The 27,975-nt window shown below is 42.2% G+C and overlaps 3 long non-coding RNA genes across 3 annotated transcripts; 1 reads left to right on the top strand and 2 right to left on the bottom strand.

Moving 5' to 3' along the window:
• The first annotated feature begins 89 nt into the window (after nucleotides 1-89).
• LOC120434211 lies at nucleotides 90-11,931 on the top strand. The gene is made up of 3 exons (XR_005608994.1): nucleotides 90-292; nucleotides 2,920-3,011; nucleotides 10,584-11,931. It is a non-coding gene; the product is annotated as an uncharacterized LOC120434211 (long non-coding RNA).
• LOC120434212 lies at nucleotides 10,735-23,565 on the bottom strand. Its single transcript, XR_005608995.1, has 3 exons — nucleotides 23,474-23,565; nucleotides 23,312-23,366; nucleotides 10,735-10,815 (listed from the first exon to the last, which is right to left on the bottom strand). It is a non-coding gene; the product is annotated as an uncharacterized LOC120434212 (long non-coding RNA).
• An 862-nt stretch (nucleotides 23,566-24,427) lies between these two features.
• On the bottom strand, nucleotides 24,428-26,787 carry LOC116318657. The gene is made up of 2 exons (XR_004199336.2): nucleotides 24,729-26,787; nucleotides 24,428-24,598 (listed from the first exon to the last, which is right to left on the bottom strand). It is a non-coding gene; the product is annotated as an uncharacterized LOC116318657 (long non-coding RNA).
• Nucleotides 26,788-27,975: the final 1,188 nt, after the last annotated feature.

Genomic DNA, 27,975 nt, shown 5'->3' with positions numbered 1-27,975 from the left:
TTTCTCTCTGAGGCGGAGTTTATCCCCTCTGCACACCGTGGGCTCTCCGCACTTGTCAGTCGCAGCCTGCACGTGTGAGGGAGAGGACATCGTGTCGGTCCTTTGCAAAATCCACAAAGAGACAGGGAGAGAAGGAGGGTGGACACTCTGTAGTCTCGAGTCTCTGAGCTTTTGCGCTATTTCCTCTCGGATGCGATAAAACCTAGAAGCACAGGTGAATTAAAACCCCAGGGTGGAATTTGAAATATTTGGAGGATATGGACTGGTGGAGTGGAGTTAGCCTGATGTGCAAGTAAGTAGGATGCTGGCTTTGTGACTGGTGTAACTGATTATAACTTGAGGTGCCGTGTGTGTTTGCGTTTTTAACTTGCTTCTGTGTGCCTTCGTCCATCGCACTGATTCTGACACTGTGAGCGTGTTTGCAGAAATATAAACTGAAGCTGTGACACTACAATAGAAAACCGTTTGTTAAGGTTTACGTTAAAGGGCCCATGCGTGTGACAGTGTGCACAACAAAGGTGCTCAAACTCCTTAAAAATACATTGCTTGGTAAATGGGAGTTGATGAAGAAATAAGCTGTGTGCGTATCACTGCTGCATGGACTTAAGATGCTGTGCGAAACAAAACGCTGGTTGAGCATCTAACCAACTTGTGGTGATACTTGACTGTGGGCATAGTTAAGGTTAAAGATCTATCAGGCCTACAGCCTGCTAAGCTGTCAGTCACCGTGTGTGTGTAGAAGTGAGCGTGTGTGTTAAAGTCGTGTTTTAACCGTGTTTCTCCTCTAAATCCTAATAAATAAATACATGAATATTTCTGATATGTTGAGCATCTTCCTTTCTCTCTCTCTCACTCAGAGTGTGAGTGTGTGTGAGGTCTCTCAGTCCAATGAGACCACAAGCAGGCTCTCTCTCTCTCTCTCTCTCTCTTTCTCTCTGCCCCCCCTCTCTCTTTCTGCCCTCTGTTTTCTCCGTGTGTGTCGGAGAGGCGGCCCCTTTAAGAGACGACGGGTTAGTTTGTGTCTTTGGTTATCTAGCTGTATGAGTTTTAATTTCATAAAGCTAGAGAACCGAAAGTACGAACTGACGCCGAGCACTTCGGAGCCGCGGGGTCCTCTCGCTCTGCCTGGAGGAGGAGGAGGAAGCGATGCCGGGGCGGGCAACAGCAGGAGGAAGCGGGAGGGACGGATGCTGAGGGGAGGCTGACCGCCGCGGCTGCCGCCGCTGAGGAGGAGTGTTGGAAGGGGCGGGTGGAAAACAGCACCTGCGTGATTGTAGCTGTGGCAGTCCACCTCTTGTGCAGAGCTGCTGGCTCTCTGGAGCTTGCGAGGGCGTGAATGTTGCTTCTGTATTTTTTTAGGGGGGGCTCGTGGCGTGGGTATCGCGGTGATGCAGGGGCCTGTTGGGCATCAATAAATCAGCGTTTTGTTCAACTTTGGGGAACGAGGGAGACACGCATGTGGAGAAATCGTTCTCAAATCCACACCGCATGCTAGTGTGTAGTTGTCACAACTGTGTGGGTGTTAAAACAGTAATATCTTGAGGGGTGAGACAGAAATAGTTAAAGGCTTCACATGATTGGCCAATCCAGAGCTCACGTGACGGTGTTGGCAGCACCAGCAGCATCAGATCGCTTTCTGAGATCTCACATGTTAGTTATGGCGATGTGTTGTAGGCCCAGAAGTTGCTGTAGCCTGCATTTCAAGGCATAATTACACAGTGTGAATTTATCCTGCAGAGCTGCATCCTGCAGACTCTCTGACTCCTCTAATACTCCAAGTGTATTTCCTGTATGAGCAGTGTAGCCTAAGTGATGTCCCCTGGCTGTAATTAACTTGACATTAGGAGTGTGATGTATAATTGGATGTACATGCACACCACTCGGTGAAGCCCAGCTAGTGGAGTACTTGGGAGAAAGGACTGAACTGCTGTGTGCTACCTGCTATCGGTGTTTTTCCATCACATAACTGTGGGTTGTTTGGTTCTTTGCTACCCAACCAGAACCTGCAGGTGCAACACATCAACATCCCGCCGCATCAGTCATTTAGAGTAAAGGAGACTGGGCTGTACCCGGCCCTCTTCAGCCTATTTTGAACAGGCTTTCGACTCGAATCCAAGTTAGACGAGGCAGATATGTTTGAATCTGTGTTTCGCCGGGTGGATTATTTTTGTGTTCGCCTGTTAGATAAGAACTAAATAGGACATCGGCTCAGAGTTTGATCTATTCTTAGAGCAGAATCAGCGAGCCTCAGAGATGACTGAATATCCCTGAAGTCCCTGCATGCTCTATTTAGACCATGACTGACAATATTTGATGTGCGCCGTTAGACAAGACAGCTCAAATGGTGTGTGTGTGTGTGTGTGTGTGTGTGTGTGTGTGTGTGTCCATGTTTGTGCATCTGGGTTGTTGACATTTGCCAGGTTGAGGAGGTATACACGATTTGACCTCCATGTTCTCCATTTATGCCCAAAAAAGGGATTAATATGTCATGTGAGTCTTTCTGTGATGTTCTTTAAAAATTTCTAACCTACTCTCCTGTTATTTTATGTGCAATATTTTTTTATGTCTCATTCTGCATTTCAGTAGCTTAGCAACTGTGATGCAGTGCTGATAAAACATCATGCATAGCTTTGCTTTGTGGTATAGTTCCTTCACTAGAAATACTTTGTGCAGCTTGTCCATGACATCTTACATTTATAATTTACAGTATGCGCAGCACAAAATGGATTTAACCTCGCAACGAGGCAAAATAATGTAAAGTGCACAGAGGAAAAATACAAGGACGTAAACAAGTTTCGGAGACTGCTCTTAGCTGTATGGTTAACAAACACAATGCATTCCTTTCTTCTCCTGCCTCGTGTTTTCATCCACTGCCTCTAAATCACTGCTAACTGATTCTCCTTTCTTTTATCTTTGAAGGAAAATGCCAGGAATTTCAGCCCCTTATTTATCACCACACAACAAAGTCAAGCTGCCACCAGACAAGATGAGGAGCAGCAATCAGCCTGCAGGTGAATACACAAAATAGGAAGACGTGCATGATGAACGCCGACGTTGTTTGCTTCCATATCAGTAACAACCCACGACGGTGTTGCCAAGCGCAGAAGCAAGCGTGCATCTTTTTGTCTTATGCAGCAGGTAGCTTTAAGAGTGAATCCAAGAGGTCAAACCAGAAGATGCTGGAGGCTTTCAGATAGTTTTGCATCTAGATTCATCAGCCAGCGATGGAGCTTTGCTGGTGGTTGATTGTTGTCCATATTTTGTTGAGCTGTGTGACCATAGTGGGCTGTGTGTGGGTGTGAAAAAGCCAGAAAGAGACACAGACTAAGCCTGAATTTTGAAATACTTAAAAAAAAACATTATTATTTTTATTTTTTAGTAACAAATGTGATTTTTTAAGTGTGTTGCTCTGCTGTAATTCTCATAAACCCTTTCAAAGCAAAAGGGGCATTAGGAGACACATTTACTGCCATTTTTATTTTGTGTAAATGTCAGTTTTATACCTTTCACATATATGCAGGAATATGCATACAGGTTGTAACAGCCGTGGACTGTGGCCTGCAGCTATGAGAGAGTGCAAATGGCCCGATCTGAGAGAGTGAAGTAGGACCTCCATGTTGAATTCCATCAATTCTTTTCTTCCTTTGAAGTATTAACATTTTTTACATCGTATATCACCCCCTCCTCCCCCCCTTTCCCCTCCATCATTCTCACACTTACACACACACGCATGCACGCACTCACAACTCTCTTTTTCATTCTCATACATTCAGCGTTTTATCCCTTTAAACACTATGATCCTATTTGTCAGGTGGAGTGTGTGGTAGGTGCAGGGGAGGTTGCCGTGTAATCTTTGCTGCGGTTCTTTATCCCGTTAGGAGAGCGGAGGCGTAGGGCTCACCCAAGGTTTGGATCTGCTCATGTGGAAAGAGTGTTTGGGTGGCTCTGTCCTTTTTGCCCCTAATGCCCTGATGAGCCACCCTCCCCCTCATCCAAAAATCTCTGATTGCTAGGAGCAAAGCATCGATCAGCATAAAGCTATAGCATATGCATAATTCGGTTTTAGCAGCAGCATTAAGTGAAAACTGTAGAGTGACTCATAAGGTTAAAGATTATTGAAAAAATAGATCATTTTAAGACTGCTGAGAAACATAACCAAAAAATAAATAAAAATGAAAACTCAGCCTTCTTGATATAATTGCAGTTATTGGAGCGAGATGGAAACAGAAACATTCCCGGCTTTAAGGCCGTCAGAGCGTTCCCTCCAATTCCCCCTTAAATAGTCGAGAATAAGGAATTAAACGGTAAGTACATATTGTTAGCAAGGTCAAATCTTCGTGGTTCCACAACCTTGAAGCTCAATGGAAAGCTCAGTTATTCAAATTTAGGATGGAGTTCTTTGAATCGCCCAGATTTTCCCAAGCTTTACATTAGCATATGCAAGGAGCGGCCTGTGCTGCTGTTTTCTAAAGTGGATGTAAATTATAACCTCAGTATTATACAGGCTGATAGGAGATAAATCTCTGCAGTAATGCATTGCAGTGAATGGTGAATGGGGGTGGGGGGGTGGTATTGTACAGGGTCTGAAGTGTGTGTGTGTGTGTGTGTGTGTGTGTGTGTGTGTGTGTGTGTGTGTGTGTGTGTGTGTGTGTAGTACTGTACAATAGCCCATGGCAGATGGAACACAGACAAGCACTTGCTAATAGTCATGCTAAACTCTCTTTTCACCGGCTTTAGTTTCTACAGATTTTTCCATAATTTCCCAGACAAATTAGAAATTTTAAGTCAGATGCAAAAACAAAAACAAAAAAGAAAAGAAAAAAAAAGAAAGAAAGGGAAAAAAATATGCGTTTCAATATTGGTGAAAGAATTTTGAAAGTGTGCGCACATCGTTTTAAAACAAATATTAACACAGGGAGATTACTAAGTCGAAATTTGCACTTGTGCGGTCCAAAAGGCTGAGAGGCTTCAGGCCTCGCGAGCAGAGTGGAGATCTCTTTGGAATCCCTATGCAAACTAGGGCTTGAATAATGAGATGTATTTATGAAGGGCTGGGAAGGGGGTCCTGCTTTTGAAAGCCAGTAGGCTGGAGCCTGAATGGGATAGAAGGAGGAGAAGGGTTGGGGTGTGTGTGTGTGTGTGTGTGTGTGTTGGGGGGGATCTTGAACAAGGGGGAACCAGGGTGTGTATGTGTGTGTGTGCGAAGGGGGGTACAGGGGGCCCCCAGCAGCCCAGGCCTCGGCCAGGCAGCTGTGAAAAGGGGTCCCGTCTTTTTCCCACGCCCAGCAAGACGCGAAACACTGCCGCAGCTCGCTAGGGTCAAGTCCCATCGCTAATATATACACACATACATGCACACGCATGCACACACACATACAGCAGAGATCGTGTGTAAAAGTTGTGCAAATTAACAAGCTGTCTGGGAAGCTCTGCGACACGGGGACACCTGCTATTCTCCCAGAATGCTTTGCACTCCCATCAAGGGGCCACTGGGCCTTGATGAGAGAACAATTAGGTCATAACTTCAACTTGAACTTAAAATTCTGGTGAGCATTGAAAGGAGCCTGGATTTCTTTCCCCTCATACTCACATTTGTTTGTTTTAGAGAAGTTTAATTCTTATATTTTTAAAAAGCTTTTTTTTTTTTAATTTACTATGATGGAAAGCTCTGATAGAGCTCTTGTGCAGCTTCTGATATGTCCACTCAAATGGGCTTCAGAGACAAACTTGATCTGAGACCTTAACTGTCAACTTGGCATTGTCTGCACACACACACGCAGAAAGAGAGAGATGCTTCAGAGAAACAAAAGGGAAAAAAAGCAAAAGTTTGCAGAAAGATGAAGCAGCTTTTGAGGATCATTTCAGAGCTTAACCTCAATGTGACGTTTTGTCCCTCAGTAAATACAAAATGTTATCTGATGAATAACAGATAAATAATTATAATCAGAAAAAGGAATGAAAATAATTCCCTTTAATTCAGGTGATCATCTTGTGCCTCTTTACACCACATATTGTGTTACATGTGTTCCAGTTAGTTTGATCATGAGTTCATGTAAAGCTCTCTGAAATGCCGTCCGTGGCAGCGGCTGCTCTTTTTACCGCCTTCCCGATGAAGCTAGGGTCCCACCCATGGCTTCCTTCTATCTCTCTCTCCAGATACTGGCACACCAATCAAAATGGTGCAGCACTCACTTCCCTCCCCGTTCGTCTCCGTCGCTGCTTCTGAGCAGTGTCACACTAATTCGGTTCCCCCTGCTTGCACGGGCTCCTCACTTTAATTCCACGCCACGAAAAAACATGCCCACCATCTCCGCGAATAAATTAGCAGGCATCCTCTCTCTCTCTCTCCTTCGCCCCTTTTTTCCTTTTTCATCCCAACTGTCCCTCCCTCCTCTATCTCGTCCTCCCCTCCTCATTATCATGTTCCCTCCTATTCAGATGAGTTTCAAATAGAGAGGGGGACCCTTCTAATTAGCTCTGTAAAGATGCTTTGTCGTGGTCAGTGTGGCCACCAGTGTGTGCATTGAGAGAGGATGTGTGACAGCTAGTGTAAGCATTGAGAAAGTGTGTATGGGCCCTTAATGAGGTTTGTTAGCTGAGTGTGTATCCTGCTGTTTGAATACACCCTCAGCAGCCTTTGAAGGAAGGGAAGAGATGAAGACAGCGAAGGAGGAGAGAGAGGGCGAGAGAGAGAGGAGTCTGTCAGCCTGGCAGGTTGCAGGATGCAAATGATGCATTTGTGCCCGGCGTGGTTTCCATTTGAACAGCAAATGAGATGAGAATAATGTTGTATGTGCTATGCATGCAAACTGCAGGAAATATGCGGGGTCATCATGCTCATCAGACGTTCGGAGGATTTCCTGTGCTTTCAAATTTTGCGATGAAAAAAAAAACCCTTTGGGGATTTTTTAAAAATATATATAAGACACTAAAGCGAGCAGAGAATCCAAAAGCAAGCAAATGTTTGCTGAAAATTAATCTACCAGTTCAGCATGATCGTAGCTCCAAGAAAGTCGGCTGTAAACAGTTACTGGATGAATGTGAGGCAGGTGCAGAGAGGGACTGATTCAGGTCATCGTTTGCGTCAAAGGGCAAGAAAAAGCCTGCAAGCTAGTTCCATAAAGAGGAGAGGGCATTATTGTTGCAGAGTATTAGTCTTTTTGTGGTGAAGTCAGAAAAATACAAGGAAGGAAGGCTCAGTCAATGTAATGATTAAATTAACTTGCGATCAACTAAAAAATTGTGGAAATAAAAATATATATTTACATACACATATATATATGAGCGAAGGTAGTGGCTGTGGTGGCAGAGCGGGGGAGATTAGAAATGGCTGGAAACAGACGAGAGCTGAAGGTGGAGGGTAGACGGCAGAGAGAGGAAAAAATAGGTTAGGAAATGAGGGATTGTATGGAGCCAAAGAGCCGACCTGCTGGGCCTGCCTGCTGCCTCAGAGATTGTAAACTGTCACTCAGGATGCAGACAGACAAGCAAGACAGACATCATTTGCCCATTTTACCCTCGAATACTGAAACTGTCATCCAAGCAGCCCCCTGCCCCTTCCTTTCTGTTTTTTTTTTGTCATCCCTCCCTCCATTTGCAGTCATTTTTGTTTCTGTACATACAGCTAAATGAACTGCCCGGTCTTTTTTCCCCCCTCTGTCACAGTTCCTCCGATACTTCTCTTTCCTTGGGTCGCTTTCTCTGTTGATGAAATGAGTCAGCTCCCAGTATACTCTCCCCTCTCATTGTTGGATGGTTCGTTGCCTCTCCATAGGAGGTAGAGAGTGTTTGGGCTTTTTCCCCTGTTTTACCAGTTTAGCAGTGTAATCCTTTACACTGGCACAATGAGCTCTCACTCCAGCCATGGGATCCTATTAGGCTCCCAGAGAGACACAGGATCTCCATAAACATTTTCCAACTGCTCCTGCACCCCCAGCCCCACCACCTCGTCACCACCTATACAGCCTGCTGGCCTTAAACACTGTCAAACTGATAGCTTCCTTTATACATTTTAAGCAGAAGCCGCCCCTTTGTTTTGCCAGAGGAGATTTTTACCTGTCTGGAAAAAGGAAGGTAGAATAAAAGCTTTTACACCTACATTACCAACGGCTTGTTAACGCTGTCAGCTTCACTCCCAAAACAGTGCTCTCTTACAACCGTGCAGAGTGTATAACAAGCAACTCAGAACAAGCAAATGCTTGTTATACAGTCTTTGGATGACCGCTAAAGATGTTTCAAAAATGCTGAAGTCGTTGGAGATGATGTGATTCCTGCTCTCTGCTGCAAATATGATGCCATTAAAGTGCAGATAAATTCCCATGTCCTTCATTTCATGCACGTACTGTACATCAAATTCAACTCTGAGTTTCACTGGAACAAACGAAAGCAGGCAAACAATTTGGTCTCTCAGATCCAATGAAAAAAAAAGGGGGGGGGAGTTGGATGCAGTTAAAATGCACCTGCATCAAAAATGATGCTGCTTTTATTACCAGTTCTTAAAATTTGTATGAAGAGCCTGACAGGGACACGGTGGAAGAAATATGGAAATAAGGTCACCAGTCAAAAACAGCATTGCAGTTATATGTTAAATGTAAAGTGAAGTGTAAATTTTACTCAGTAATGTGTTTTATTTAAAAAAATAAATGAGTCCACAAACTGTTTGCTGGGTCAGTATGTATCACCAGAGCAAAACTTGAATAATGAGGCACCTCAATGGCTTTGGTTGAACACGTATGCCAAAAGGCTGCAGAGGTCTGGGTTCGGTTCCACTCTGAACACTTTCCTGCTTGTCAACCCTCTTGCTCTCTCTCCTACTTTCCTGTTTATTCTCTACTTTATTGTCCAATAGATGTTAAAAAAAGGAAAGAAAATAAAAATATGAATAAGAGAACCCCATAATAGGGAAACCATTAAAGAACTTTTAGGAGTTGCTTTAGTTTTGTGGTACGTTAATATGGATCCACCAAGTATATAATATAATATAATATAATATAATATAATATAATATAATATAATATAATATAATATAATATAATATAATAGTCTGCAAATCCCCAAAATACAGCTTGCTATCCTAGCTTGGTACTGGCTTCAGTATGGCTCCATCTATTTCTTGAAAATGTCCCAAGCATATTTTTGACAGGAACCCAAAAAAATTGCATTATTTATATTTAAATAATGTACTAGACAAAGCCCATAACCACATATGTGTGATCAAAGACAGATCTGCTTCTTTCCAGGCTCTTCTTCACAGGGATTAACTAACAAGAAGAACATATGTTCCACATATTAACCGCTCCGAAGCAGGGGCTGAATCACGCTATTATTTGTCCTCATTAATTCTCCTACAAAGAACTACAGAACCAGTCATCCTTAGTAAATTGCACACTGCAAAATATCAGTTAGCACAAATATTTCTAATGTGGTGTCTTTAATTCATGCTTTGAAAGTCGTTTCATGGGATTCGGAATAAACCATCTGTTAGTAGTCTTTACTTTTCCCACATCATATTTTGCACCACTGTAAATGCGCGAATAGCTTCTTATGTGCAAATAGCTTTTTCATGGTGCTCGCTAATAAAATCGACAACATGCGGAAAATAGATGGAACGTCTGATGCTGACGTTGGTGACGTCTCGCTGTTTTGTTCCTCAAGTCCAAAGCCATGGGTCACAGGGCCTCCTCTCTGCTTCTCTGCCTCCCTCCTCATACACAAATATCCCTCAATCTCCTGTTTGTCTCTCTCCTCCTGCACCCCCCTCACCCTTCCTTCTCCTCCCATCTTGATAATGCAGCTCTTTTCTTTGTGACTGGGTGGAGGGCTGCCCTGAACCAACATTGTGCCCTATGCTGGCTGTAGTGGGGGGCCCTATTGTGTGTGAAGGAATGGCGAGTTAACACCCATGTCTGAACTCTCTCAATGGCTGCATTGTGTCTGAATCTTCCTCCGGCTCGCTGGGCTACTCCCGTTGCTCCTTCCATTATATGATGAAAACACGCACATTACTGCAAACTTAAATTCCCTAGCAAACTATCCCATGACTGGCTATAACTGTGTTAATCGTTTTCCAGGCGAACACACCGAGCTGGGTCTCTCTGTAGCCAAGTTTGATAGAAACAAGGGCCAGTGTGTGCAGGTTACTCGGGGAGGCTCCTGCAATTCTTATTTTTTAAAGAAAAGAACAAAGAAGCACAAAGGATTATAGCGTATTAGCATAATAACAGGTTTCAGAATACTTTTATAATATTTCTACATGCATCTTGGTACTGTTGTTAATAATTCCTCACGGTTAAGGTTAAATGTAAATGATTTTAACGTGAAAAATACATATTTGTGCATAACATTTTAGAAAAACGAACAGAAATTGATGCTTCTGTGTTTCATACAGCATGTTGAGAATTTTTATTTGTTTCTGTACAGCAGTGGGAGCCTTGGGGCGGGTTACAAAAGAGCAAGTTGGCGTTTTCTTCCCACGTATTTTTAATCAAAGTGTTAGTGTTTGCATTTGCATTTGCATTGAGCAGAGGGATGCTGAATGCCAAAGGTGAGATTTTGAAAAACACTCTCTATTTTCCCTTTTTCAGATGGAAGCAAGGGTGGGTGGTTGGAAGGCTGGATAAAGGCTGCTGGATGACTGAACTCAGAGACCCGGCGCAGCTCATCATCATTGCCATGGGCTCTTGTCTTCTTCCTCTCCTCCTGTGGCTTGTACCTCCATCCAGGGGTCCAGCAGAGCCAGTGAAGCCCAGGCGGGGAGCTAGTGAGTGGGCCGGGAAGGATGGAGAAGGTCCCCAAAGGCTCAGATCACCTCTGGAGCTACCGGCATGCAGGAGAAATCAATATGAAACAGAAAACCTTCACAGCTCTGAGTGGGGTTTCCTGTGTTTTAAGTGTGTGGCCTACGGGCCTGCAGACCTCCAAAAGACAGGTCCTGTGTGGTTCTCTCAGCTGCAGCCCTGGCTCCTTGGACTGGACCTCAGTCCCAATCTCCACTGACTGTGTGTGTGGTTCTGCTGAAGGGGATTTCTCCCCAAATAATACCCAATGCCCAGAACGTTGAAAGACTGCCAAGAGGGATGCTCCTTTCTCTTGCCTTTTTTTTCCATCATAAGATTGACATATCCCCCCAACCTCCTGCCTCGGGCTGATAAAAAAACAAAAAAAAACCACACAGTTCGGGAGCTCTACTTTTGACTCATTCTCCATCCTCGACTCGCCCGTTGTTTATTCCCCCAACTAGTTTTTACATTTGACAAAGAGACAGATCTTTATTTTCTCTACCACTCGCTTGGCTTGCTGTTACTATGGTGAGCTGTAGACACGTGTCTGTTTAAACCAGAAATACTGGCACACGAAGTATGAGCTTCTCTTTTTTTTCTCCATGATGTCTATTATTCAATTTCAGACTGTTTAAAAAAACTGACTGAACAGCAAAGAGGGCTGGAGATCATAGAGCAGAGAGACCTTGTAGTGGAGATGGTAAAATGGCAAGTATCTCTCTTTAGCACTTCACATTTTCCACTCTATGAACTACTCTGAATGCGCTGTCATTACATCACACATTGCCTAAAATAGCCTGTGACAGGGAGAGATGGTAACTCGGCATCCTTTGAGGCCGATTTAGGATTACAGCTGTGAAAAAAAGAGGTGTTTCTTTAATTATAAGATGCCACTCGTGCTTTCAATCTCTACTCTCGCTGTATAATTCTTATCTACATCACAGAGCTGTGTGTGTGTGTGTGTGTGTGTGTGTGTGTGTGTGTGTGTGTGTGTGTGTGTGTGTGTGTAAATGGACTGTATATGTTTGGCCTTGAGTGTTTGAGCTGCGAGCAGCAGCAGCAGTGTGCACCCACATCTCCCAAACTGCTGTCGTCGTCACAGTAATGCAGCGTGGTTGTTTCCATCCAGATGGGCACAGCTTCAGACAAAATGGCCGCCAGTCTTTCCCTCTGCCAAAAAATGGCGAGTGCATCCCCGTTGTCTGCCATCTGTGCGTCGGTTAGCTGTTGTCGTTGAATGCAAATCAAGGCTAATTGCATTTGCATAACCTCCGAACATCACGTCGTCGGCATGAGCTGGTAATTGATCCTACGAAGGCGCGCGTTGGCGACGAGCGAGCAGGAGTGAAGTGATGTTTTAAAGCGTACTCCATGCCGTTTGTTTTTGGGTTTTGGTGGGGGGAGTTTCTTTCAAGGTGCGAGTATTCGCACCCAGAAATGTGTTTGATAGGTGTTCGGTGCATGCTAGATCAACTGTCTAGACATACTGTGCCATATGGTGCGCTTGCTTGCATGTGATTCCCTCGTATGCAAATGTGACACTGTACAAAAGATTAAGCTGGGGCTTTGTTTAATCAGATCGCGCTCTGTCACGCATGCACACTCGCAGTTTTTTTTTTTTTTTTTTTACACACAGACATACATAATGCACAGATGAAAGCATTAAGCAAACAGAGAGGCTCAGACATGCACACAGACTCTAATTAAGTAGGGATCCATAGGCCCAACAAACTCCAGACACACAGACCATAATAGTCTCATTTTCATGCACATGGGTGTCTGGTTACCATGGCACTGAACAAATCATGGGGTGACTGATTTTGCTAGAAAAGAGCTGCAGATGAAAAATATAAATAGGCCGCAGCACAAAAATTGCCGCCTGAAGACTGGCGGATTGTAGCTTTGAAGTATCGCATGAAAAACGGGAGACGACTCAGCTGCACCTATTTGAGACTTTGGAAATGCACCTTTTTATAAAATCGGGAAAAAAAAATACAGAACGCGTTTGATCCCGTAACCGTGCATAATAGCATTCAGCGCAGCTCCTCGCAGCCGCTTTGTGTAAATGAACATGTCACGTTTTCTGTATTACAGTTACGGCACTGCGTCATTGTGTAGTCGCATCTGATCGAGCAGGTCTTGTTTTTCGGTGGTGGGTGGTGGTGGTGGGGCCGTTAATTCAAGCGACAATGCGGCGCTCGCATTTGCATTTGCCCATCAAGGCAGCTGCTGCTGCGCCAGTACAGTTAGGTCTACTGTGGGCAGCAAAATGGCGGTCACGCAAATCATAGGGTCTGTCTGCTGGTCGTGGGAGCTGAGGAGAGGAGAGGGAGGAGGCGTGGGGGTGGGTTGGGGTTGGTTGGGGTGGGGGAGATTTTGGGGTGTCTGGTTTGGGAGAGGGTTGCGGGGTCTAGACTGTGGGATGAGATTGGGGGGTGTGCACAGGAGGGGAAGATGGAGTTGGGGCGGGGGTGTAAGTGGAGAGGTTATTATTTGATGAGGGGGGCGTCTGGTTTTAGGAGAAACCATTAATGAGACATTGGAGGGTGGTGGTGGGGGGAGTTTAGTTTGTCTGCATTTGTGCAGATTTGTCTGCATTTCGGCCATTTGCATAGAACGGCGAGGGTGCCCATATGCTGCGCGGCGAGGCAAATTCAGTCACAGTCTTTTGAAGGTCTCCCTCGCATGATCACACGAGAGAAGAGAGTGTTGCGCCCGTCCGTGTTCGGCGGTCACATTATTTGTGGGAGAGCAGCGGACGCGCGCTCAGAGCCCGTTTCTCACAAAAAACACGTAAACACCCCTACTACACAGGAGCCTCGTGTTCGTTGCATCACCGTTTCTGTCCAGCCAATGTGGAGCTGCTTTCAGCCAATGACAAACGGCAAAGAGTCAGGAAGAGGAAAGAAAGGCGAGGCGAGTCATGAGTTTACCCTTGATGTGCTGGAGAAGAGGGAACAAGCAAAACAGAGGGATGCAGAGGATAGTGGGAAGGGGAATGGCGACACGAGAGCAGCGCTTTGCAAGATAGCGGACTGAGTTTCATGGTGAAAGAATACAGCCGTTTATTAGAAATATACATGATCGCCGTGCTGTGCTGAACAAAAGGGTTTTTTTGTGTGTGTGCCAGTCAGATTGATCAATTTGAGAGGGAAGAAGGGAAAAGGAAAGCTCGCGCCCCCACCATAGTATGCACTGAGCTGTGAAGACAGTGCATGAGGCCCTAAATGTCAGACAGTCAGACACAGATACAATACTGATCTCCATAATTACCTGTATGAATACAGCCGTGTTTAAAGTGTGATTGTCCTCCGTGCAGGAGGTCTGAGCTCGGAGCGTGGGAATCTAGTGAGCAGATATGCAGAACAGTCGGCTGCCAGCGAGACAGCCTCGGGAGCATGAATGCTGTCGTAGCAGGTGAAAGAGGACCCTAGAGTTCATGGGTCAAGGCCAGTGAAGGGGTTGTCTGGTTCATGACTCTGTGTGTGTGTGTGTGTGTGTGTGTGTGTGTGTGTGTGTGTGTGTGTGTAGGGCCTCTCTGGTTGTTGTCTGGGTCTTGCAAGATGCAAATGAAGTTTTGAGACTGTTTGATAAGCACTGCCGTCTATTATTAGCTCAGTGTGGTTGTTCAGAGAGGACTGGGCGTAGACTTGGACAAGCGCTCCTTCATCATCTTGTAGTCACAGCAGAGTAGCAGACAGGCAGATAGACAGGCCGCCTAAAGTCAGACCTCCCCTGCTGAAAGTGTGATTGTGTTGTCTGGAAGCCTTTTCTCTCCACATCTCTGCTCTCTGGGACATTTCTTCTCTGAGTGACATGTTGGTCTCAGGCTCTCCAGTGTGGTGCCTGTCTTTGTTTCTTGCTGACTGACTGCAGCTTTGTACCAAGACTCCGCATTTCCATGATGAAGGAAATCCAGAGTCCTCCGGTTTAGACCGTTTATTCACATGCCAGGTTTACACCATTTTGTTACTATTTTGTTAACAAAATGGGGAAGGCTGACGATACTCTGTAGCACAAAAATGTAAAGAGTAAGTCAATGTTATCTTTAGTTATTACCCCAAAAAATGACAGTTATCTGGGCAGTTTTCACCTAAAGGATATGCTGGTAATAATGTTGCTATTACATGTGCAGCGTTAATGTAAAGGTCTTCTACACGACAGTCTTTTTTTCTTTCAACATTTTCAGCTTTAAGGACACTTAAATCAACATATTTACATCTTAGAAATGTTATATCCTGCCCTTAATTATTGCTTATAATACATATTTATTCAGTTGATTTAATGCAATATTTAGTTCACATCATCTGACCTGTCTTTTGAATTGATGGTTCTATAAAGTATTTCATGTACATGAAAATCCTGGAATTTTTTTCTTCATTAGTGTCCAAAACTATGGAAAAAAAAAACAGTGAAATGTTTTCTGATTTAAACGAATATCTACAATGTCCATGTTAAAAATTTGTATTAATCCAGATCTGATTAGTCCCCTAAAAAAACTGTATTTGCTGTTGTTAGATTAACACTTGCCAAAAACCAGTGACCAGCTGATGATGAAAACTGCAACAATATACAGATCATTAAGTATGCCTGTTCAGCTGCTCATTAACACAATAATCAAATCAGCCAATCACATGGCGGCAACTTGGTCCATTTAGGAATTTAGATGTAGTCAAGACAAGCTGTAGAAGTTTAAACCGAACATCAGAATGGGGGAGATGCTTGTTGGTGCCAGACAGCCTGGTCTGAGTATTTCAGAAACTGTTGATCTACTGGGATTTTCCCACACAGCCCTCTCTAGGGTTTACAGAGAATGGTCTGACAAAGAGAAATATCAAGTGAGCTGCAGTTCTCTGGGTGAAAATGCCTTGTTTATGCCAGATGTCATACTGCTTTGAGCTGATAGGAAGGCAAGAGTAACTTAATAACTTTTTACAACCTTCCATACCTTGTCTGATGAGTCTCTCTATTTTTGCCATGACATTTGGATGGTAGAGTCAGAATTTGGTGTAAACCACATAAAAGCATGGATCATATGATAGTGTAGGGGATACTTCCATGGCACACTTTAGACCCCTTAATACCAACTGAGCATCATTTAAAAAAAATCATGGACTACCTGAGTATTGTTCCTGACCACGTCCATTCCTTTATGACCGCAGTGTTCCCATCTTTTCATGACAGGATAACACACCATGTCACTAAACGAAATCATCTTGAACATAATGAGTTCACTGCACTCAGATGGCCTCCACAGTCAACAGATCTCAATCTAATAGTTTGACGCTATCATGTAAAAATAGATCAACTTATCTCAGGAATATTTTCAGCACCTTGTTGAATCTATGCCACCCAGTGATGGCAGTTCTGAAGGAAAAAGACAACTCTCTACTAGCAAGGTGCACCTAGCAAAGTGGCCGGTGAAGGTAGATGTGAATTTATAAAAATGTACATCTTCATTAAGAACTAACTGTGTGAAACCCTCTCAGCCTGGTCCTGTGTAAGCTCATATCTCGGCGTGATGCGTTCGTTGTGCGACTAAAGGTGCATTACTTATGGTATCCCTTTAAGAGAGACAGCATTACCTCATCAGGAGATGTGTAAAGGAAGAAAGTGAGTGAATGGGTGTAGGAGCGCAATGCTAACTCTCTCCATTCCTTTATGTTTGGGGGTCCAGGCTTCATTAGCTCTACAGAAAGGGACAGCTCCCTCCCAGTCCCCTCAATAGACCCATAGACCTGTCTCTGGCAGAGGCTCTGGCTCAGTGGGGAGTGTGTGTGTGTGCGTTTGCATGTGCTTTTCTGATCCATTGACACACCACTCATAGTTTCTCACTCATGCCCAAAGGAAGCCTGGCATTGACACTTTTAGACTCTCTCGCTCTCTCTTTGTCCCCCACTCTCTTGTTCTCCCTCGCATTATTGTCTGCTTCACAATTTTTCTTTACTCTTCTCACAGAACTGGACATTCAGTGAAGAGCCATATGCTGTACAGGATACAGACTGTTTTATTTGTCACATTTTCACTTGAATCAGTTAGTGTTATCTATTTTTTAATACTTATATACATATTTCTGATTTTGCATGAAGCTTCTACCTTAAAAAAGGGGCAAGAATATTTAAAGTTTTACATATTAATGCCTGCATTAATCATTCCTTTATCTTCTTTTATTTTTATGCTAAAATCTATTCATTACTTTTATTGACAGTAATGGGAATCTGTTGGAAAGTCCCACTACTATTTCCCCATATTTCCTTTCCCTTATTGTCCTCTATATTAACAGCGGCCACAAAAATCTAACTTAAAATACGATATCTCTGTATCCGACTAAATTGAATTCTAATTAGAGTAGCTTACCTTGTCACACTGCTTTTTATTGTCAGCTGGGTCAAGCACACTGACGAATGTGATGCACTTTGTAAAAAAGCATGAATAAAACTCTAGAAACACAGAAATGCAGTGATTTCCCTCTACAGTTAGCACTGCACGTCTTTTTTTCCCCATCCGGCAATGTGTGCAGGCAGCTATTCGGGGTCCTCGCCTAGTGAGAGCCAGGAGACATGTATATCCATATATATATATATATATATAGGCAAACGTGCTGGATGGTGGTGGGATGTCAGACATGATTAGCATGAGCAGCTGCCATTGCTTCTTCATTTCATTGTTGCGATGATGCATTAATGAGCCAACTGCGCATTAGACTGTCTGTGATACACACATATGTACGCTCACACTCGAAAAGGTGTCATAAAGAAAGAAAACTGAGAAGAAGCACACATTTTAATTTGAAACACTAACCTCTGGGCTCACGTCATTCATTGGCTCGGCGAAACAAGGCAACAATGATTAAGGCTTGGCGTGCATGTTCAGCTTACCTGCTGGTGATTAGTTACTCTTTAAATATTAATTTCTGGTGGACTTTAGGGTCATATCTCTAGTGGTTCGAAACGCAAGTGAAAGTAGAGTGAGGGAAACTTTGTTATACCTGGGGAGAAATGCAAGCTTTTACTCAGAAATAGAAGAGAGGGAGGAGGAATGAGAGTACGACACTGTACTTGTCCTGGTTTGTGGTTCCAGAGGGATAGAGACACTTTTGCATTTCCCTGCAAAATGCGATAGGATGAGCCCTTTTCAAACACACACACACACATGCAAGCACGCGTGCAAACACACACACCTTGTTCCCCGCTTCTAAGTGAACCAGGACGAGATTTCCGCAGCTTTGTTGTTGAGGCAGCAGGAAACTTATTGCCCTAGATTTAAAGCAAACCTCCTGCATGCATGCAGCAGCTAACCGTTAACGCACTTTTCATGAATTCGTCTCAAAACTGTCCTCGTCACAGATTCATGTCCCCCTTTTTTTGCCACCAATTCTTAATTATAAGCAGCATGCCCGACACTCTGAAAAGTTCATGTGTGTATATTCGCGTCCTCACACATAACAGACAGCCCCTGACCTCTGACCTCGTCCTGCTGCGATGCTTTCATTCCCATAGGCTGAGGCTACTCGCACACTCACTCACACCGCTGGCTCTATTGGGTTAGCTGTCGCTCGGCCACCCATTCAGGGCTCAGTCACGGCCACTTAGAGCGCAGCAGACTCGGGGATTCAGACGAGCTGTGATCCAATGACATGTATTTATAATGAGGGGACTGCAGGGACGTCTTTGTTGGACGGACACAATGTCAGCATTAGGGTGTGTGTGTGTGTGTCGGGGACGGTGGGGTTGAATATAGAAAGCAGGGAACTAGAGGGAGAGAGTCCACTGTACACCTACCCACACATACACCCTCCTCATCCAAATTCAGGCTTTTTCTCTATTTATGCCTCTCTTACTTTATCCACTCTGTCACACACACACACACACACACACACATTCACTTTGTCTCTGTGGAAAAAGATTTAACTCTTTTCCGTGAGAACATCCTTTAAAGGGTGACCTTGTTCTTGGGAAAACAGGAAGAATTTGGGGAAAAGTGTGTCCTGCACATAGGAGAGGTTGGAGAAGTTGAATGTCAGAGCTGGCATTTAGTGTTTTTGACCAAGTTAAGCCTCAGATGTTCTCAAAGGCAAGCTCTCGTGACGCCAGAGCTGAACGTTTTGTCAAACGCGATAAATCAGCGTTACATGCTTTTGCTGATATGAGGTTTGCACGCTTGCTACTCGAAAACGCTCTTCTTTTGAAGTTTTCACAGTGGTATCGTCCAAATTCTCTGATTGATTAAAATAAACTTTGATAAACATAAGACACGAGAGTTAAAACTCTTCCTCTGTGCAATCAGCCGCATTCATCACACATCGTTAGGTGTCTCGCGTATTGACCTAAACAACAGCCTATTCTCAAGGTACGAGGTCAATTCCCAATTACTTCCTAAATGGATTGGTTTTTCTGATAGAGTCAGTGTGACTTAGCAATATACCATGAACATATGCAATGTAATATTATTTTCTAAGATCTAGAGCTATTTTCTCACAAATACATTAAACCCTTTGTAGTTTTTGTTGATTACAAGACTGTACAAAGGAGAGAGGTAAGAGAAACAAAGACAAGTAGAAATATTACTTTAATGTGCCTCTCAGCTAGAAAAAGTCCATCACTTCCTGTGCCTGTCCATCTTTCTATGCCTCATATTTAGATTTTTGGATCCTAGCATAAAGTTGCTGAATCATTTTAAGGATTCCAGTAATGCATTACGCATCTGGCCTTTACCTCAGCAGTTCACTCCCAAATCAGAAGCCCCCATCCTTCGTTCCACAATTTTTACCAATTGCTAATTATAAAAAAGATCAGAGTTGCATTTTAATCAAATAAAAGTCAGCCTGATAGCTTTCTCTGGTCGCTCCAGCTCTGATGTCTTTGGCAGGAATGCAGTTATATTCTTCTGTGTGTGTGTGTCCGTGTGTGTGTGGTTATTGGAGTCAGGACTGTAGGCTCCCCTCTGCATACATTATCTGGTTGTTGGGACAGCGTAGGCAGGAGAAGAGCCCTGGAGAGCCCTACAGGCTCAGGAAGGCCCCCTCAATTGCCCAGTGTCTGAAGCCCTGAATCTACCCAGGGACTGCAGTCTAGCTCTGATCGCTTCAGTCATAACTAGCCTCTTCTTCCTCCTCTTCACAGCCCACGCACACCTTGATTTTTCTGCTGCCCCATCAATCTGTACTGAACCAAGACACTAGCATTTCAAATCTATCAAATCTTAAGGGATTTTTGGTTTTCAGAAGGTTTTTGTTGAAAAATTTAACTTTGCGAAGGTGGTGGGTTTCCCATTTTAATTTATGGTAAGGATTAAAAGTTTGGACATGTTCAGATTAATTCTCGTTCCTCTGCTTGTTGGTTTTTTTATGTTCAGACATGACGGTGCAAAAACCAGACGCAAGTGTGTGTGTTTAGCATAATTGCAGAGTTCCCTGTTGACTCTGTGCCCTTTTGACGCTCCAGACGTTGGAGGTCAAAGGTGAAGGAGTGCAGACTCGAACACAGACAGATATTAGTAGTCATGAGGAGGGAGTCTCCCCCTCGTCATACCCCGCCCCTTTTTTTTGTTAATGTAGTCCAAATCTGCTTCAACCCTGTCGTTTTATTCCACACCCAGTTTTTATCTCTAATTTCTCATTTCCTCTGTCTTTTTGTCCTCTTGCAGATTGACGGAGCAGGAGAAAAATCTGCTTGCGTTTGGCTCAAAGGCCGGGCTTGTTCATCCACTTCTGTTGTTTTTCTGGTGTACAACAAAACCTCAGAAACAAAGGTTTTGTTGTAATATGGGTTAACCCCTTGATATTTTAAAAACACCTAAAAAAGTGTTATTTCATTGTCTCTTAAGATGTACTTTATTGCCAACAAGCATCTGTGGTTGAATAAAGAAATGTATTTAAAGCTTTTAAATATATATTGTTTATTGAGAGCCTTGTGTTTTGTTTGCTGTCCACTGCTGTATTTGACGCTGGTCATTTGGCATGAGTATAAAGAAGAATTTGAACTAATTTTTTAAATAAAAAGTCAGATCGATCACACCGCACTTTTATTTTTGTGCCAGTTTTACAATAAAGAGTTTGTGTCTAATGTATATATATGTGTGTGTATAAATGCGTGGTCAATAAAGTAACATTAATTTGAACCTCCTATTTCCAGCTTTTTTTTTATTACTTAGTTTTCATTCTAAATACACATTTCCCTAAAATATCTAATAAATCTAATTTGGGCATGAAGCTGTCACATATTTTGATAAAGATCAAAAATGATGGTGAAACTGAATTTTTAACATTCAGTTTATTTTCTCACATTTATTTCATTCATTAACATAAGTCTAGCGCACTTATAGCTATTTACAAAACAACACTACCTTGAGTGTCTTGTTACATAAAGAAATACGCAATAGAGAAAACTCACACAACAACATTTTCACTACCGTTATTTTGACTTTTTGACAAATGTGGAGGTTTTTTTGTTTGTTTTTTTAATTTGATTCGTCTCAATTTGCTGGTTTAGTGCAGAATAAACAGAAATATTAAATCTTTTTGTTTTTACTTTTTAAAAATTATTTTTGTGTAGGCCCACACATGCTATTTGCCATAAAAGGCTGGTCTGTTTATGCCTTTTTTAAATCAAACAGTGAATGTAGAATTTTTTTTCTTCTAGCTCAGCAAAATCAGGCCTACACCAAACTGTGCTCAGACTCAGAGTACAGTAGGTCGGGAAGATTGAAATATTTGCATTTTAAACAAACTGGCTTTTTGAAGCATTTAAACAAAAAGGGGGAAAAAAGATCAAGTTTTGAAGTTTTTAGCTAAATATCTCTGACATGGTTAAAAAACAAAAACGTTCACTATACTTGCTACAGCATCGTTTTAATATTACTAACCAGAAAAGCAGGTGTATTTTTTTAAATCAAACACAAGGAGCTTAATGGTATATTATATTTCAATTTTTTACTTAAATTTTTAGTAAACTTTAAAAAAAAAACTGCGCTGTTTAGAGATGGGGAAAGGACAGTGAAAGAAATGGTTCTTCTGGTGCTTTTATTTCAGGGAAAGAGGCAATGAGAGAGAGAGAGAGAAAGAGACTGTGGAGCCGCCATCATCTGAATGAATGCAAATTGGCGCTGCCTCCATCCGGCATCATGCCAAGTATCTATAGCAACCACATCCTCTGACAGCCTCCATCCATCCCTCCCTCCTTCACTCTCTCGGCCTAATTAGTCCTCTATCTTCCCTATAGCTCTTTTCTTCTGGTGTTTTTTTCTCCCACTTTCCCAAAAATCTTTGCACAAAGGAGTGTGGACCAAGCTTCCTGCCCGGTTTAAGAAGAGAATCCCTTTTTTAACCTAATTCAGAAAGATACACAGGAACACAAACACCCAAAAAATCAACCTTAAATAAAATAGGTCATTTCTTTCTAGAGACTTCAGTGCCTTTAAATCTACTCTGAGAGATGATGAGGATTATAATAATTGTCCCCCTTTTTTTCAATTTGTTGGGTCTGTTCTCAGTATTGCTTTTTTTTCTTCTTCTTTCATGTGTTGCTGCCTTCACGGTCAAGTTCAAAGCGGCAGCGCGGCCTCGGGCGGAGCAGCAGCTCCATCTGACCCAGTACACCTGCTATCTTTAGCCCCAAGAGCCGGGCTGCACCGCCACCTGCTGACCGACGTGTATTCCTGCAGCAGAAGGCGCTCAACTATTCATGGGGAAGCAGCGCCCTCGAGTGGTGGTTAAATGTCATTACACGATAAACAGGCGTGAGAAGATCCATAAATATTTGGACAGACTAACATTAGTTTTGAGTTATTGGATTTGTCACTAATTAGCTAACTCAGTGTTAAACAAGGACAATAAAACTAAATAGCAGTCTAAGGAGATTACTTTTGTGCTGCCCCTGGCTGCAACAATTTAATGTTTTATGAGCTTTATGTTAAAACAACAAGGATATATGTTCCACTATGACTCTATTTTTTATGAGTGACTGTGTGGAGACCAGGATGTTTGAATCCGGTGCACCAGTGTTACCAAACGGCCAAGCTGGAGTCAGACAGTAGTTTTTCTTTAAGTAAAGGCTGTGGTCAGCTGAGCTCTGAGATTTACTGCTCTTTGTGGCTTTGCACCACCGAATTCAACAAGATGTAAGGAGATGTTTCACGAGCCATCTTTCCCTAACACTGACTGTTTATACTATCTTCATACTAGACGGTATACAGTTGATAAAAAGGCTGAATTCAGTAAATGAATCTAAGTATCATCAACTTCAATTCAAGTTCTTAATGTAACCTAACTGTGACCATGAACACCACAGAAAACACTCCCACACAGTGCTATACTGTTAATTCACCACACTACGGCAAGCTAGCCTGTTTATCCTGCTCTAAACTGCCAGCATTTGAATAATACATAGTTAATACACCCAGTTTGTTTTACAGGACGTTTCACAATAAGAAAAAAAATTATATCAAATCATATGGAGTTCCAATATCTGATTTAAGAATGAGAACATTAGATGTTTTACATTTCCAGTTTATCAAATGAAACTGAGCAGTCTTACCTTTAAATATAATCTTTCTTCTTCCTCTCCAGTAGTCTTTCTTACTTCGTTCACGCTGTGAAACAAAGGAGCCGTCTCTTTAGCTAGCGTGATAAACTGCACAGAAACTGTTTTGTTATCTGATATTTGATGAGCTGTTAGAAATGTTGCATTTGAAATTACCTGAAACTTAAAAATGTTACCCCACTTATGCTAGCTCTTCTTCTGTACCAATAGCTAGCTAGATGCTGAAGTGCAACAACCACAGCTTGGACAAAAACAGCCTTCCAGATCGTTTGGGCCACCTCTTCTTGACAAAGAAACACACAAATGTTAGTGTTGAATTTGTATATGTTTTTACTGTAACTATAACTAAGTCTAACTCTAATGCCCAATGAGATGGCAGTGCAAGTGAAGGTCATCATTAGGTTAAAAACTTAAATCTATCCGAGAGACAGTAAAAAATGTAGGATCAACCAAATCATTAATCTGGTTTGTGCTGAAAAAAGAAGAAATGCACTCATCAGCTCAGCAACATCAAAAAGCCCGAAAGACCAGGGAAGACAACTAAAGTGCATGATGACAGAATTATTTCAAATGTTAAGGAAAAACAACAACATCCAAGTCTAAAATCATGAGACACCTTCGTGAATCATGAATGTAAATACAGAGGGTTTACAACAAGTACAAACCACTGGTTACACTCAAGAATAGGAAGGTCAGATTATATTTATACAGTTTATCATTATACAAATGATTCAAGTGATTCATTGGTTTCGTAAGAAATTTAAATATGCAAGTAGCTTAACAGGTTAGGTTGGCTATCAAAATGGGATCTTCCAAGAAGACTACAATCTATGAAAATGTAAATAGTTTAAATTTTAGTCTGTTTTCATCAGGTTTACACATCACACGTGTGTGAGACCAAAATTAGCTTTTCATCAGCAGGTATAGCTTTTTAATTCACTTTTCAGGTTTTTATAACTCTGCACCAACATCATGCTGACCAGCAAATGTTAAATATCCCCCTAAAAAACTCAAGAAAACTCAGTTTGAGGGGAAAAAATTCTTTAATATCAATCCAAACAACACTGAAAGCACAAAAATACATCAGTGTGGGAAACTAATGATCACAAATCAATGTGTTATCAACATCCAGTTTTATTGTAGACTCTGATATTACAGACGCATCATCATCGTCACTACAGGACAGACACAGGTTGTGGTTATCAGTAGCTATGTTGACATTCAGTTGGCACAAATCACTAGAATTTAACAACCAGCTGTTGAGTCACAGCTGCACCCAAACTGGAAAAACAACAAAAAACACCACAAGATCATCGGCTGCGTCACACAAAGTAGAGTTATAAGTCTGCACATGTACGGGTTAAAACAATTAACATTTGATTTTACAAGAGGAAACAAAAAACACTCGCACCAGAGTAAGTCGTTGTAGTGTGTCAGTATTTCTTCTTGTTAAGCGCCTGTTGCGTTCCCATCAAAAGATCATTTTGTGTTAGACAAAAAAACACACAACTTTTTGGCATTCAATGATTGTCTGGGAATGGAAATCACATAGGTTCTTCGTGTTATACTCATCTGCTGGTAGATCAGAGAAAAGATCATAACAATGCAACAATCACGGTTATTCCAATTTAAATCAGAGTATGGCGTGTTGGAGAAGGGGCAAAACCAAACCAGTAACTTTACTTTTTTTAATTCTGCCTTCATGGCTTTAAATAAGTCCTAAATGTGTTGGAATGAACTGGGAACTGAGAATCACCTTTCATGGTGATTTACTCTCCAAGGCAGTTTGAGCTTTACAAAATTCACATACAAAATGAACCTGAAGAAATACATTCAGCCACTGAGGACTAACAATTTCTAAACTTCAGAGCATCTGCTTCTTCTTACTGAGAACATGAAGACTGAAGCAAGGCTAGAAAATGGAAGAAACCTTCAGAAGGGTTAGTAGAAGCAGCTCAGTCGTAGTAAAACCATTACTATCCTTTGCTAGGCACTTAGAGTGAGGAAATACCCTTCATTCAGGTTTCACTTAATGTATTCTTTTAACCAAGCACACTTTTGTGTGTGCTAGTTACAGACCAAATAGTCGTTGATCTAAGCTTTTCTCCTGCTACCTAAGGCAAGGGGTAAAGACAACTGATATTAAAATACTTTACGTGCATCCGCCCACAGCTGATGGAGCAGATATATGGACTAGAGATGGTGTGTGTCACAAATCTTCCTCATTTACAGAGGTCAACCAAAGTCAAAATATTGTGTTATGTTCAGGAGATCACCTGAACGCTACATTTATTCTTTTCCATGAGCAGACAAAGAAAATGAGAAAATGATTTCCAGAGAAGGCAGGATACAGGAGTGTAGGGATTTTACCAAACAGGGCAGCCTTTGTAAAACTCCCAGAATAAAACCTGGGTATCACATATTTTTAAGACCGATGCCGATATTTGTTGATTTAAAAATTTGATATATAGGCTGATATTTTCTTTTTCTTTCAGACATAAAAAACATAAACAGATTTCATTAACATTTGTTATGCTTAGCTATTTATCAGTCCGTTACATTTTTCAGCAACACAGTAATGTAACAAGTTACTGTACTAAATTCAGTAATCACATCACTATGTGCGTTACAAATCTGTACAAAATGGGAAAATAGAAAAAAAAATGTGGACCTTACTTTACTTACTCAGACTTCACCTCTGATGTGTTTATTTATTTAAAAAGAAGTTTGTGGTTTCAATCCCAGCTGTGCTCATTACTTTTATTTTGGAAAAACATGTTTAAAACTATCCAAAAAGAATAATAACTATATCACCGTGAGTACGCTGATGTCTTGTAGGCACTAACAATGGAACAGTTATCAGCTTTAGCAGTGAATCGGTCCCTGGATAAACCAACAAGTACATTTAAAAAAATAAAATTAAAAAAAAAAAAAGTGATTGCATTTTAATAAAGTGAAACATTTTCCAAATCTCAAAAGCTATTTTCTAAACTATTAGTATTTCTTATGTTGTTAATTATTATTTGGTGAGGTTATCTGCTGGTCTAAGATCAGAATATTACTTTGGGCACTGTCATCAGTCAGATTAGTTTTTCTTTCCTTTTGGTGATTAATCTTCCCATTTTTTAATCATCAATTAAACAATTGTAAATATTTAAAAATAGAAATCTTTCAGATTCACTGCTGAGTTTCAGTCACAAGCCTTGCTCCTTATTCCTGTTACAGATGACACCTCCTGCCCTCTGCTTCACTTGGGTCTACTCATCAGCTCATCCAGCTCATTCCATTCTGCCTTGGTATGTAAGGTCCAAGTATAGAAACTGCTCAGGGGTATGATCCTGCACCAATACAGGGAGTGCAGAATTATTAGGCAAATGAGTATTTTGTCCACATCATCCTCTTCATGCATGTTGTCTTACTCCAAGCTGTATAGGCTCGAAAGCCCACTACCAATTAAGCATATTAGGTGATGTGCATCTCTGTAATGAGAAGGGGTGTGGTCTAATGACATCAACACCCTATATCAGGTGTGCATAATTATTAGGCAACTTCCTTTCCTTTGGCAAAATGGGTCAAAAGGAGGACTTGACAGGCTCAGAAAAGTCAAAAATAGTGAGATATCTTGCAGAGGGATGCAGCAGTCTTAAAATTGCAAAGCTTCTGAAGCGTGATCATCGAACAATCAAGCGTTTCATTCAAAATAGTCAACAGGGTCGCAAGAAGCGTGTGGAAAAACCAAGGCGCAAAATAACTGCCCATGAACTGAGAAAAGTCAAGCGTGCAGCTGCCAAGATGCCACTTGCCACCAGTTTGGCCATATTTCAGAGCTGCAACATCACTGGAGTGCCCAAAAGCACAAGGTGTGCAATACTCAGAGACATGGCCAAGGTAAGAAAGGCTGAAAGACGACCACCACTGAACAAGACACACAAGCTCAAACGTCAAGACTGGGCCAAGAAATATCTCAAGACTGATTTTTCTAAGGTTTTATGGACTGATGAAACGAGTGAGTCTTGATGGGCCAGATGGATGGGCCCGTGGCTGGATTGGTAAAGGGCAGAGAGCTCCAGTCCGACTCAGACGCCAGCAAGGTGGAGGTGGAGTACTGGTTTGGGTTGGTATCATCAAAGATGAGCTTGTGGGGCCTTTTCGGGTTGAGGATGGAGTCAAGCTCAACTCCCAGTCCTACTGCCAGTTTCTGGAAGACACCTTCTTCAAGCAGTGGTACAGGAAGAAGTCTGCATCCTTCAAGAAAAACATGATTTTCATGCAGGACAATGCTCCATCACACGCGGCGTCCAAGTACTCCACGGCGTGGCTGGCAAGAAAGGGTATAAAAGAAGAAAAACTAATGACATGGCCTCCTTGTTCACCTGATCTGAACCCCATTGAGAACCTGTGGTCCATCATCAAATGTGAGATTTACAAGGAGGAAAACAGTACACCTCTCTGAACAGTGTCTGGGAGGCTGTGGTTGCTGCTGCACGCAATGTTGATGGTGAACAGATCAAAACACTGACAGAATCCATGGATGGCAGGCTTTTGAGTGTCCTTGCAAAGAAAGGTGGCTATATTGGTCGCTGATTTGTTTTTGTTTTGTTTTTGAATGTCAGAAATGTATATTTGTGAATGTGGAGATGTTATATTGGTTTCACTGG

Source organism: Oreochromis aureus, linkage group 18, assembly GCF_013358895.1.
Source record: "Oreochromis aureus strain Israel breed Guangdong linkage group 18, ZZ_aureus, whole genome shotgun sequence".
Classification (NCBI taxonomy): Eukaryota; Metazoa; Chordata; class Actinopteri; order Cichliformes; family Cichlidae; genus Oreochromis; species Oreochromis aureus.
The sequence above is the reverse complement of the archived record's forward strand: the minus strand, read 5'-3'. Positions and strand labels throughout refer to the sequence as shown.